Source organism: Solanum lycopersicum, chromosome 8 (genome assembly GCF_036512215.1).
Source record: "Solanum lycopersicum chromosome 8, SLM_r2.1".
Taxonomy (NCBI): Eukaryota; Viridiplantae; Streptophyta; class Magnoliopsida; order Solanales; family Solanaceae; genus Solanum; species Solanum lycopersicum.
Genome location: NC_090807.1, coordinates 53,323,152 through 53,337,417, shown reverse-complemented (window position 1 = coordinate 53,337,417; position 14,266 = coordinate 53,323,152). Strand labels below are relative to the sequence as shown.

Here is a 14,266-nt window from a genome sequence, read left to right as displayed (position 1 = left end):
GTGTGTTCTCCTACAATAATAGTTATCACTCAAGCATTGATATGGCACCATAGGGATGCAGATCACCTATGAGTTGGTTTGAGGCCGGAGATATGAAACCTTTGGGAGTCGACTTAGGGATGGAGGCTAAAAATAAGGTGAGAGACATCCAAGCTAAACTTCTAGCCGCTCAAAGTAGAAATAAAAAAAGAAGTTTCCTAATCATAAGTTGAGGGACATGGAGTTCCAAGTTAGCAAGAATGTTGTTCTTGAAGTATTACCCATGAAAGGGGTGATGAGAATCAATAAAAAGTGTAAGTTGAGTCCGGATATATTAGTCCCTTTGAGGTTCTTGAATGTGTGAGACATGTGGCGTATAGATCGGCGCTACCCCCTTATTTGTCCGGTGTACATGCTGTATTTCATATGTCTATGTTGAAGAATTATCACTGTGATGGTGACTATCATTAAATAGGATTCAACCGTGCTAGATAAAGACCTCTAATATAAGAAGGAACCCATTGCTATTATTGATTGTGTTGTTCGTAAGTTGAGGATCAAGGAAATTAAGTCTGTGAAGGTTCAATGGAAGTATCATCCAGTCGAGGAAGCTACTTGGGAGACTGAGAAGGACATGCGAGACAAGTATCCACAATTGTTCACTGATTTAGGTACTACTTCGCTCTTTTCTTACCCCACTTTTCTTATGTTTTGTCACTCGAGGATGAGTAATGGGTAAATTGGTATCTATTATAACGAACAGTTTTGTAATTATCGAAACACCAATAAGGGAAAAATTGGGGATGGAAAACCTTTTTGTAGTATTAAGATTTTTCTCAACCTATCTATCTTTGGAAGAAATCACAGTCATCATGGTGTAGGGAAATGTGACAGCAATCGGGTAGAGTAAATATGAATTTTATTACATAATCAGTTAGGTAACTCGATAAAAAATTTGTATGACTTTATTGAATCAAATTTGGATAAAGAGATCTTCAGGAATCGATCTTAGAGTTAAGAGTATTTGTTTTATCGTAGTGGATTAAGATTGTGTTGTAAAAAGGGAGAATTGAAAGTCTCTAAAAAGTGTTCTTTCTCGATTCGTGCCAATGTAGTGGCGCCTCTACAACGGGAAGGGTACCGCTGTAGAGAGCTCTCTTGTTCCAAAAATTCCACTGCAGCGGGTTTGATGCAGCTGTAGCGACTCCGCTACACCAGGATGGGTGCCTCTGTAGCGGAACTGTCGCGAATAAAGTCGTAAATAAAACCCCTAAATGACCTTATTTGGAACTTTTCAACTTTTAGAGCTAAAGAACGACCCCTGGGTTATTCCAACTCGTTTTCCACCGTTCTTGAAGCTAAAGGTACGCTTTTCACTCCCCAAATTCACTTTTTGATCCGTAAAATGTAATAGAATGGGTCAATATTGATAAGGAAGGGTTTATTGATAAATTATATGGTGTAATTAACTTTAATTTGACTAGTTGAGATCATGGGATGACCTAAGGTTCATATAATTGTTAGTAATTCGGGTAATTAATATTTATCTATTGATTTTCGTGTTATTGTGATTGTTTATAGACCAAGAACAACTAGACTAAAGTAGGAATGAGAAGGATCAATTTCTTAGGGTTTCGAGCTTGTTTTGAGGTAGATGATAGTTGTGATTTCATGATTGTGTGATGTATGCATGTTTTTGCTTCAATATGATACTTGTATGTATATGAATATCGTAATATTGATCATGTCATTGAAATCGAGATAGATGAAGAATATATCCATGAAATCATGATGTAAATGTCTGATCTTGATAACGTATTTGTGATTGTGATTGGGGATCGGGTTGCCACCCGACTATTGATTTAGGACCTGACTTTTAAATTGAGACCCGACATTAGTTCTTTGCCAAGTATCCAACTTTCAAATTGGGACTATACGTGAAAACTTAATTTAGTTTTTTTTGAATTGAGATTCGACCAAGGGATTGATTTGGAATTTGACTCCAGTTTCTTACCTGGAATCCGACTTTTGAATCAGAGAACCAACTTTTAAATGGAGATCCAACACACCCAAGTTTGACAAATTATTTGAGACATCTTAACCTAACTTTTAGATCGGAACTTAACCCCGACATCCTATCCAAAACTTGACTTTTGAATTTAGATCTAAACCCGATATTTCAGGACTCAAACCCGACACTTGATCTAGATTACTCAATTCTTGACCAGAAATTTAACTTCAACACCCAATTTAATATTCACCCCTACACCTAATTTAGTATCCAACATTGACACCCAAATTAGGATTTGATCTTGAATGTTTATTAGAGACCTGACACCCAAATCGAAGTTTGACCCTAACCCGATACCCGAGAGTGGGGATACAAATTGAGATCAGGAGTCAAGTCCTAAATCAGCAATCATGAATTAGATTTCAAATTAGAATAGGGAATCGATATCCGAGACTTTATTCAGGTGGAGAGTTGAGGTGTGAGGTTAAAAAAGAGTTTCAAAATTTTATTTTTTTTAGAGGCAAGTCATTTTCCTAAAATTTTAGAAAAATAAGTTGATTTAAAAAAAAAAAATCAAAAGATTTAAATCAACCATTATGAGAAAATTGAAAAATATTTTCCTTTGTACCAAACACATAACTTGAAGTACTTAACTAGGGATACGACTTAGTAATCAGTAAAAGTGAGTCGAAACCATCGAAGAGTCCGGCCCATATTGATGAACATCTAAATTACGATATTCTTTTTATAGATTGAACATTGAATGATTAAAATTATTAATTTTCAATATCTAAATGTACATAATTTATTTATATTTAAAACTAATAAATATACAATTCAAATAAAAGATACTAAATACTATTAATATCTATAAATTTGATAAAACAAAATAATTATTTCATAAAAAAGCATTTTTCTTTTGTTAGATGTAGTATAGATAGTGAAAATTACACAACAAGATAAACATGCGATATGTATTTATGATAAATCACTAAAATTTAAATAATTACAATTCTTAGCTCTATGTAGGGTTTTATACCAAAATTTTCTCTCTATCTCCAACCCCCCACCCCCACTTATCTCTGTCTCTTCCAAACAACTGCATAATCATACTATCTGTCAAATATATTATGTATCAAATTCTTTTCAATCAAATACAGGTGAAAGAACTGTATTTTATATCAATTGTCTTCAAAAAATAATATTTGTATTTTGTCTAATTGTATTTGTATTATGTATCAGTTGTATTCGTGATACAACGACTACAACATGTATTCATCATCTCTCCTCATTCTTCTAGTCTCTCTCTGCTCTCTCTTCCCTCTCTCAATATCGTTCGCCTCTCTTCTTCTAATATGTAGCTAAAACACTAGTTTTTGATACAATTGTATTTATTTTGATATCAATTAATTGCACCAATATTCGTATTACAACCCGAGACAATGAATACAACAGGTATTCAACCTCTGTTGCCTCTCTCCTCTCTCTCAAATTTCACTCGTCCTCTTCCCTCTTCTATTCTCACTCCCTTCTCTCCTCCCTCAAATATGTAGCTATAATTCGTAATTAGTCAAATTACCAATGCTTTTAAAACATCTTGAGTGGCCAGATAGAGGGTTGTAGTTTTGTAATTCAGACCTGTCCAATGCAGTATTATGCCATCCATGTTAATTAATGTGACGCATTTTAATATTTATTTATTATTTTTGTTTTTTAAATGTCACTTTTATATAATTTAAGAAAAAAATGGGAGTAGTTGAACAAAGCCAAAGGTAAAGTTCCAAAAAAGCTTTGGTGATATATTTTTAGCAGTTATATTTGACTTGTCGATGCTAAAAATAAGTGTGTTTTATGTGAACAAGAAGTAGTGACTGATGTAGACATTTCTTGTTCTTTGTATTCTACAAATTTGGAGCAGTAGTGTTAGTGTATGAAGATAAATCAAATTAGGGATTATGACAACCAACAATGAGCAAATCTTTCAAATAATAATTCGAATAAACATGAAAAATCACATGCCATCATCATAAATATCTGCACAAGTTGGATTCTAGATTCATATTAATCCATCAATCATCTTCTCTCTTCAGCATCATATCTTTAATTGATATAAGTTTATGTGGAATTCAAATACATACATACATACATATATATATATATATATTCTTAAAAAGAAATCTTAATTTATGTAATATTATAGAATTTGAAGAGTATTTTTAATTAGGAAAAAGGATTCAAAATATATACGAACTTTGATCGAAATTATTATAACAATTTTAAATTTTGAGGTAATTTCTATTACCCTACACTATTTAATTAGTCTATTTTTAAGATATATAAGTGTTCATGTGGACATCATAAATATTGCATCATTATGAATAGTAGGCTTAAGTCATCTACAGCCCCTTAAAATTGTCCGCATAATTCACTTAGACACTTCAACTAAGATTTTTATCTATTGAACACCTTTACCCTCCCAATTTGAACCATCTGAACATTTTTTGCTTACCTGGCACATTGTTTGTGTTTCACCCTAAAGAGGCGCGTGAGAGGCCTTTAGGTAGGCTTTTTTTAGGAAAAAACTGTTCTTCTTCTTCCTCCCTCTTTACCCATCACTTCCTCCACCACACTAGTCATTGCTGCCATTATACATCCATTTTTTTCCTCATTTTTTCTCCGGATACTTCACTTCTATCTCCATCATTGTTTTTTGTTTCTCCATTGCCTTTTACCTCCATCAATTTTTTTTTTTGTTTTTCTATTACCATCGTACTAGGAGAGGATTGGTGGTACCTTCAATACCGCCATGGCAGCCACCATCATTAGAGAGCTTGAAATTTGAAATTTTTTTCTTTGTTGTTAATGTTGTATTTTGGTGTTAAACTGATGGAGATTTGTGTGAATTTTGTTAAAGGACTTTTCTATTTATTTTTTATTTTGCTCACATTTTTGTAGGGTGTTCTTCAATCGAAAAATATAATCACCTCTGAAACTCAAAAAGAAATTCACTATTCATCGAAAACTGATTAATTTTCCGACGAAGTTCATCTTTTCGTCAAAAATGAAACGAGGAAGACAAGTTAAATTTTATTTTATTTTTTACCTATGGCCAACTCTTCCGTAACTCATCAAAAATAGCAATAAATCTTAATCATTTTGCTTGAACTCTATGATGCAGATGAACTAAGAAGATTAAAAAATAATAGAATATTTACAGAGAGGGCTGTCGTGGGGGCTGGGGCACTGTAGAAGGAGAAGAGTTTTGGACTCCATGGAATAGAAGGGTAGGTAAGCTATAGGATTTATATGATTTTTTAATTTTTAACATAAAAATAATTTCTTTTTTTTTTTACTTTATAATATATTTTATATTAAATTTTTTGGACTCTAAAATACCAAATGTCAGTATTTAATTCGTCAAATTGCCATGTCATCGCGAGTGTATTTCACACACATTATACTTTTAGCTTATTGTCAAAAAAATGTTTAAATGGTTCAAATTTGGGAGGGTAAAGGTGTTCAATTGGTACAAGTCTTAATTGAGGTGTCTAAATGAATTATGCGGACAACTTTGAGGGGTTATAGATGACTTAAGCTTAAATAGTAACTTGTTCGGTTGATACTTATATATCTTTAAAATATACTAAATAGTGTAGGGGGTAATAGGTCCAGCCTAAAATTTGAAAATTTGGATATATTTCATCTTTTTTCTCTTTTAAATATTTAAAGTTGTTGACCATTACAATACTTTATAGTTTTCTTTATATATAGTATATTTGTCTCAATTTATATGACATTTATAGATTTTAAAAATTCTCTTAGTTGTTTAATTATCGGATCTTATATTATCTTTTGTGTCATTTTAAAATAATATATGTTACTTATTTTATTTTAATTTATATTGCACATAATACTTTCAAGAGTAAATTTTAAATTTATGTCTTTCAAATATTTTAAATTGTTAATTATTTTAATTTGAAGTACATTTTACGTAAATTTTCAGATAAGGCATATTAATACATACATATGTCTGTTAATTAACTTGACCTCATTTCATATTTATGTAAACTTTGAGTATGTACAAGTTGACAATTAAACTTGTATAAATTTATTTTTCCTGATGTCGTCTTACTTGTTGATCTTCTGTTATATCGTGCCTCCTCATAAAAAAATAAAAATGATTGGAGAAATGTATTAACTTTGTAATGCAACTGAGTAATACAATATTATCAAATACCTTACCCAATTGAAGTTTAATTTACCATTTACTGAATTTTTGAATCAAAATTAAAATTTTGATATTTGATACTCCCTCCGTTTCTTTTTACTTTTTCACTTTTGAATTGATACACTTATTAAGAAAATAATTAATGACGTATGAAGTTTACCATTTTACCCATATTAATTATGAAGCAGATGAAAATTTTTACATTTTTCAAAGTAATTGTTCATTTAATTGAGGATATAATACGTAAAAAAGATATCCTTTTTTATTTGTCAAAATGAATAAGTAATTAGGGATAACTATAAAAGAAAAAGTGGACAAGTAAAAAGGGACGGGGGAAGTATCTACTTTAACTAGCAATTACTAAATTAACTAATCCAGAATTTGAAAAATCCGAACCAAATACCAAACACTCATGCATCCCTACCCAAAGGAGTACTAGTTACTCTCTCTATCCCATATTAATTGATCGTTATATTAAAATATAATTATTTTATATTAGTTAATCACTTTATTTAATCAAAAAATATTAATTAATTTTTTTTTTAGTCTTACAATTAATTTTAAAATAAGTATTCACATCTATTTATAAAATTTTCAAAAGAGCTGTTTAGGAATGAATTAATAAAATTATTTGTTTATTTATAATTTCCTAATACGGTATATTGAAAGTGGTTATCATTAATATGAAACGGGGTAATGCTTTATAATTTTATGAAGTGATCTTTATTGTGGATTTTTTTTATCTTTATTATGGATCAATTTTTTAAAACTAAATGGAGCAGAGAAAGTAAAAGATATTTAGAATTACGAGAAGCATTGGTAGGAGTAATTTGAATTTATGGAGGTCTCAGCTAAGTTGGTTAAGAATATTTTTGTGGGGGAAAGAAAAGATGATCAACAGTTATCAATTGCTTGTATCCTGTCTGTCGATCATACATACCTATCTATTTAATTTTATTTTAATTTTTAAGGAAAATGAACGATTACTCTTTAACCTATGTTCAAAATTTTTACATTAAGATTTTATTATCTTCTGAATTTATTTTGTAAGTAATTTTTTTACTCTTATTCGACTTACGTGGCACTAGCTTGAAAAAAAAATCAACCAGTATTGAGTCCACAAGATAGTACCACGTATGTCGAAAATGGTAAAGAATTATTAATAAAATAAGTTTAGGGGTAATACGACCTTAATAAAGTATAAGTATGTCTCTGTGATTTCAAGCATAGTGCATTATCCCTAATTTTTATGAAAAAAGATACTTTTTTTATTTATTTATCCGCTATATTAAAATTAGTATTATGATAAAATAGATATCCATTCCTAATTGTCCAACTTTAAAAATTTAAAAATTTATTATTTAATTCTTTTATTTTTATTATTATTATTATTATTATTATTATTATTATTATTATAATTATTATTATTATTTGTTGTTACTTTTCGAAGTATTAAATTTATTATTAAAAGGGTTATATAATAATGGAGTACTTATACTAATATGTACGGGTTAAAAAGAAAAAAGAAATTTCAACAAAATGGTTAAATGGCAGCATGTAAATGTAATGTATATTTAAGTTGTTTGGACTTTTTGTTTTGGCATAATACATATATTAGATTTTAAATTTGGCTTTAAATTTTAACTTTGACCTTCAATTTTCATAATGCACAAAGAGACACTTTAACTATTCAACTTTTAAATAAATAAACACATGAGACCTACATGGCACAATATACGTATGACAAAAAATGACATGTAGGACATGTGTGTTTATTTGTTCACTTTATACAAGTTTAAGTGTCTATTTGTGCACAACCAAAATTGAACGGCATAAATGTAATTTGAAATCAAGTTAAAGAGAGCACATTTATGTATTATGTCTTTTATTTTTGGTGGTGTATTTGTGTGGACACAATATGGGTGTAGGTGTGGGATCTGCGTGGTCAATCAATTTTGTATACTTTGATCAAAATCGATGGTAAAACTTTGAACAGTTTTAATGATTTTTGTAATTAATACAAAAACTAAGGTGAAATTGAAGAAAATGAAATACTTTTTTATATACTCCCTCCATTCATTTTTTTTTTGTCATGTTGAGTTTTTTGAAAGTTAATTTGACTAATTTTGCATATAAATATGATTAAAAAATGAATTGTAAAATGTTGAGAAATTTTTTTATAGTTTGACTCTAAAAAATGAAAAGTATGACAATTAATGGGTGGTAATTTCTAAGTCACTCTTTTTCCATTAATCTCCGAGGATTCTCCTCAAATTCTCTGTGTAATATCTCATAATTTAGGTTTAATAATTCTATTTTTAGATATTTTAATAACTTTAGATGAATCACCACATCCATATCTATATATGGATCCATATCCCTAAATCTTAAAAATTAGATTATGAATGATCCAAACCTTGCACCCTATTAGACACCTGCATCCGAATCCGAGCAACTTAACAATATATATATATATAGAGAGAGAGAGTATATCATATATATTTGAAGAAGCTTTACCAACTAATGAAATCTTAGAATTTTGGCCAATTCAAAATCATCTCTAAGCAACTTTAAATTTAAGATGTGAGCTTTTCTTGACTACTCTTGACATTTTACGTCTTTTCATATATTATTTATTTGAAATGATTCATATTATTAGCACGACCAATTTTAAAACTTGAACTTCAAACCCTCCAATTATTCCATTGAAGAGCAATTGGAAGCATCAACAATCTCAGATGTCTGTAGAAGGTAAGGACGGCAACGATCGATGATACAGCAATTTGTATGACTAATTTTTGGACCATATAAAGCACTTCACCGGATTCATATAGTAATTTTGGATCTAATAGCCATTTTATCTAATATTTTTTTAATTATATTATTTATTTATTTTTCTTAATTAATGTGTAAATATTATTGCACAAATAAAAGTTGATGAAAGAAGTATTGCTATATATATCAAGAGAAAAATTTTCTTTTCATTTTTATTCTCTAACATTAATCACGTACTTACTATCCAAATTACTTTCGAAATCATCAATTAGAATAAATTTAATGGTAAAAATTATATAAAATACTTAATACAAATTATCATTATTTCTTAAAGGATACGCAGAGTCCAAACGGAATGAATTAAAGTAAATAGAATGATATTATTTATAAGTCAGTTCGACTCTTTGAGAAGTAGTAAATAATAGTATATATTTAGGGATAGGAAGGCACTTTGAAGTTACTTCATTTGTTTTTAATTATTTGTCTATTTTTTTTAGTTGTTTTTAATTATTTATTTATTTTGATAAATCAAAAAAAGACGATTTTTTTATCTATTATACCTTCAATTAATTACTTTGAAAAAAGTAGAATTATTTTAAAAATTTAAGTTTTCAATTCTTCTACTTCATAATTATTAAGGATAAAATGATAAACACATTGTACCAATTATTATTTTCTTAATAGATGTGTCGGTAATTAGAAAAATGAATAAATATCATCTTTTTTTTAAAAAACAGAACTAGCTTTTCTTTTCTTTTTTTTTTTTTAAAAAAAAGCAGATATATTATTAGGTATAGAAGATAGGAGATTCGTGGTTAGGGGATTGACATATAAAGAAAGAGATAAAAGGTATTGGTTGCAGTGGTCCTCTTCCTATATAAATAGGCCACCATCATTCCTTCTCACACTACATCTAAATCATCTATTTATGTTTCTAATAAAACAGTAACTCCTTCCTACTCTTTATTCAAATCTAGGGTTTCTATCTCCTCAGATGCCTAAAAAGGGTAAAAACAAAGGGGCGGTGACAGAAGAGAGTGAGCACACATGGCGTTTTCTGGCATGATGTTTATATATATATATGCTTGAAACTATGTGTGCTCACTGCTCTATCTGTCACCTCCCACCAATTCCTCTATCTTTCTTTATATGTATCTGTGTATGTATTTATCATGTTTGATTCGCTGATCATGACTCTCAAACCATTTTAGTACTACTCCGCTTTCCTTTACAACCATACCAGTGGAATGTGTTTTTTTCTCAATTAATTCTTCACAACTTGTCCTAACACATGATAGATCAGACCATGAACTCTTTCAACTCAATAAACATTGGATCTGATAACTAATTAAGTTTCCTTGGTTTTCTACCCTTCGGTAGTGAAATGCTTTGCAAATTTCAGCAGTAAATTATTATTATTTAACTCATATATATATATATTTCTTTAAGTGATTACTTGGGTTGTAGGAGTTTCTGGGGCAGTTCCAGTTCAGTATTCTGCTCTGCAAGGTGGTAAGTATGTTTTTCTTTGGCAATTTTACTTGGAAAATTCTGTATTTCTATCTCAAATGGATTCCCAATGTTTCTATTTTGGTTCTCCATGAATCAAAGCACTAAAATTTTCTTTGATTTGATGTCAGAACTTGTTGATTTCATATAAATGTTTAAGGTCGTTGGAGAGAGCACAGAAATGAAACTTTATTTTTTCCAAATGTTAGAGTTACTATTTGACAAATCATTGAAGTGACAACTAGGTAGAGTAACATTCAGATATGTCCATATTGTAGGGTAAGGACAAGTGAGATATATATATCTATATATATGCATGATGTCTAGTGCCTTCCACAAGTTTCTAAGAACACAAAATTATTATAAGGTCACAAACATAGCTGTTTTATTTGACTTGTACACATATCTTCTTTATGATGCTAGTGGAGTGGTGTCTGATTTTGACATATCTTCTTTATGATGCTACTGAAATCAAATTATGGATTTTGACATCCAACAAATGAAACATTCTTTCAATCAATACACTTTTTTGATTAATTCAATCTAATTTTGCTACCAAATCTCCCGTCCCTAGTTGATGTGGAACGCTCAAATGGATTAATCTGTCGTGTTCAAATAATTCCAAATTTGATTGATGATACAAGTATGTTTTCAGTATTTGAATTCTACACTGATTAATTCATCCATCATAGCAATGCGTTTATTTGATTTGAAACAAAATCACGGTATAAAACTTAGATATATGTCCAACTGTTGGTATATAGTGGATGTTGTTTCAGCCTCTACAGTCTACAGATCATATCAATGAAATTTAATACTATCTTTTATTTCCATTACTGTCCACATGTACACAAAATTTTCTCACAATTTTATGTGTGTACATGAGGACTTTTCATAATCATAAACTAGCTAGACATAATCCAATTAGTGATGGGTTATTAATGTTTTCCTATCCTGTTATTCTAAAACAGAATTTTTCACATAATTGGCTGCAATTTCCTATATTAGGGTTAAGAGAGATTAAAATGAATTATATAGTCACCTTCTTATTATCACTTGTCAAAAAATCATTTAGCACAATAATATAATTATATTTAGCGCAAATAATAAATATTTTATATAAATGCATTTATATAAATGCAGCGATATGAATATTAAAAAGGAAAATTTATTATCACTAAATGTCGTGTGTAGTGACTTAAGTTAAATTTATTGATTCGAATTTAAATTATATTTGCGTGAATAGAATAGAGTGGTCCTAATGGTGTTTGCTTTCTCAGGCTGATATAGGGAAAATGTCAGTGCACAGTTTGAACTTTGAACCAGTTTACTGCGCCTTTTGATGGACTCTACTTAAATTAAATTACCTATTTTATCTTTTATATGATGTATAATTATCTCTTGGAATATGATTTGGGGAAGAAAAGGCTTTTTCAGTTTTTTTTTCTTTTTCTGAAAGACAAGTAGAGGAAAATATAATTTATTTACTTGTTCCAAACTTGATAACATAAAATGGCTATATATACATTTAGGTTTTTATTTATAAAATTTCTTCTTATATATATGTACCTAATCTAATACATATATCTTAATTTAATTTGACCTAGCCTTTTTTTTTCAGTACATATACGAAACCTACATGCATCTTCATATTAATTTCTTGATACATAAACTAAATGCAATTGAGATCACTCTATCGATTCTCGGGAAGTCATCTCAATAGCTCAGTTAATTGGCTATCTGAACTTTTACCTTATTGATAAAATTCGATCCACGTCCAACTTGTAGTCCCCTCGCCATATTCCCTAACCTTTGAAAAAGTAGAAAATAATAAATCTATTGATTCTCTTTTTTCTTCAGATGCAGGAACATTTGAAGATTACATATTGTAGAACCAGAAACTATTCCATCTACAATTTAGGCTATATAGATATTATATATGTCGACATAGTCCCTATAGAGTTCTTCTTCTTCATAAATCTACACAAGGCTCTATAGTAGATTTTGTAAGCCTGCTAGATTTTTGTGACAAATCAGTGTTGTATTGAGGTCAGGTCTAGCCTCCCTCTACTTCTTTTTTTGCCACGCTATCCGGGTAATTGATTAAACAAAAATGAGGAAATTAGTTGCTAAATTGGTTGACTATCTGAATGAGCTCTTGATGAAGAAGCAGAAAAGAAAAGAGAATGAAGAAGGAAGAAGATATGATCACATCATAATAAATGTGTTTAAGGAAAGGTTGTGATTGCAACATATAGATAGATCAGCTAAAATACACATTATGTAACTAATCCAAACTCTACTACTAATTACATAGGTCTAATTTAATTTGTTTCCATTTAATGAGATCCTGATCTTAATTATTCATATATATCAATCATTAAATTTGTATATTTTACATTCAGAAAGTACATTGGTTTTTCTTATTTACAACTACTTAATGAGTTTGAATGGTTTATAACAGATAAAAGTCTTAATATCATTAGCATCTCTATTTAAGAATTTCTATATCGGGTTGTATATTTTGGAGCTTTCAATTTGGATTGTAGCTAACTAATCTTGCTACATTGTTTTTCATTACTATTATTATTATTGACAAACTTATTTTAGTTTTTAGTCGGGTTCCTCGATATTTTATTTTTGATTAGTCCTATTGAACTGAGTAAATTCTTTTTAGGAGTATAATAAATTGCTAAAGATATTGTTAGGATAAAATAAAAGTAAAGACTCTTAAACTTAGTTTATACTAGAATATTTGGGCACGCATCTGGATAATACTTTTTTGTTAATGTACATAGATTATACAACGACATATATATATATATATATATATATATATATATATATATATATATATATATATATATATATATATATATATATATATATATATATATATATATATATATATATATATTTCGTGAAATCTTTTTAAGTGGGGTCTAAAAAATTTAGAATAAATGTAAACGTTATTATTGTCTCGTGAAAACAAATAAGATTATTTTAAAACACTCGACTACGTATGAATTATTAAAAGGAATTTTTTTTTATACACTTGAGCTCATATATTTGACTTTGAATATAACTTGTCATATTATAGTCACTATGACCATGTCTAAGAAGTAAAATTGATCCATTTTAATTAATACTTATATCATGTGAGGTGAATTTTTAAATATTTCATATTTTGCATCTTAATCGAAAACTTTTGTCCGACATATTATTGTGGCAAATTAAAAAACTTTCTCTAGTTAAAGATGATAATAATAATAAGTTTTATTTGATATGTCTTTGTTATGCTTCATCCTATCACTTTGAACATGTAGCTTGACATTTGGCAATCTGATTTTTACCTCGATCCTTTTGTTGAATTCCTAAACTTTACACCCTACTTTCTTTGCACTACAACATAAACTTGTGGTAAATTGTGAAATGTAAAGAGAATGGATGATAAATTGTTGCTAATATTTTCTTCTAATTAGTTTGTTGTATGTATGTCAATTGAACAAATCTACTAAAGTATTATTTTCTCTGTGTTAAGAAGAATGTTTATATTTTCTTTTTAGTTTGTTTTAAAAAGAATGTCTTTTTTTTTTGCAACACTTTAACTTTAAGTTTTCATGTGGCATGTTTAAGACCACAAGATTAAAGGGCGTTTTGGTATATTTGACATAACTTTAATTTAGAACCACGAGATTAAAAAGTCTTCTTTCTTTTCATAAACTCCGTTCCAAGTCAAAGTAGGTCATTCTTTTTTAAACGAA

The 14,266-nt window shown here is 29.0% G+C and overlaps 1 long non-coding RNA gene and 1 other non-coding gene across 2 annotated transcripts; both read left to right on the top strand.

The window, feature by feature from the left end:
- The first annotated feature begins 9,984 nt into the window (after positions 1-9,984).
- MIR156d (microRNA MIR156d) lies at positions 9,985-10,151 on the top strand. The gene has a single exon (NR_130088.1). It is a non-coding gene; the product is annotated as a microRNA MIR156d (primary transcript).
- On the top strand, positions 10,075-12,910 carry LOC138337753 (uncharacterized). The gene is made up of 2 exons (XR_011211154.1): positions 10,075-10,505; positions 12,363-12,910. It is a non-coding gene; the product is annotated as an uncharacterized lncRNA (long non-coding RNA).
- The last annotated feature ends 1,356 nt before the right edge of the window (positions 12,911-14,266 follow it).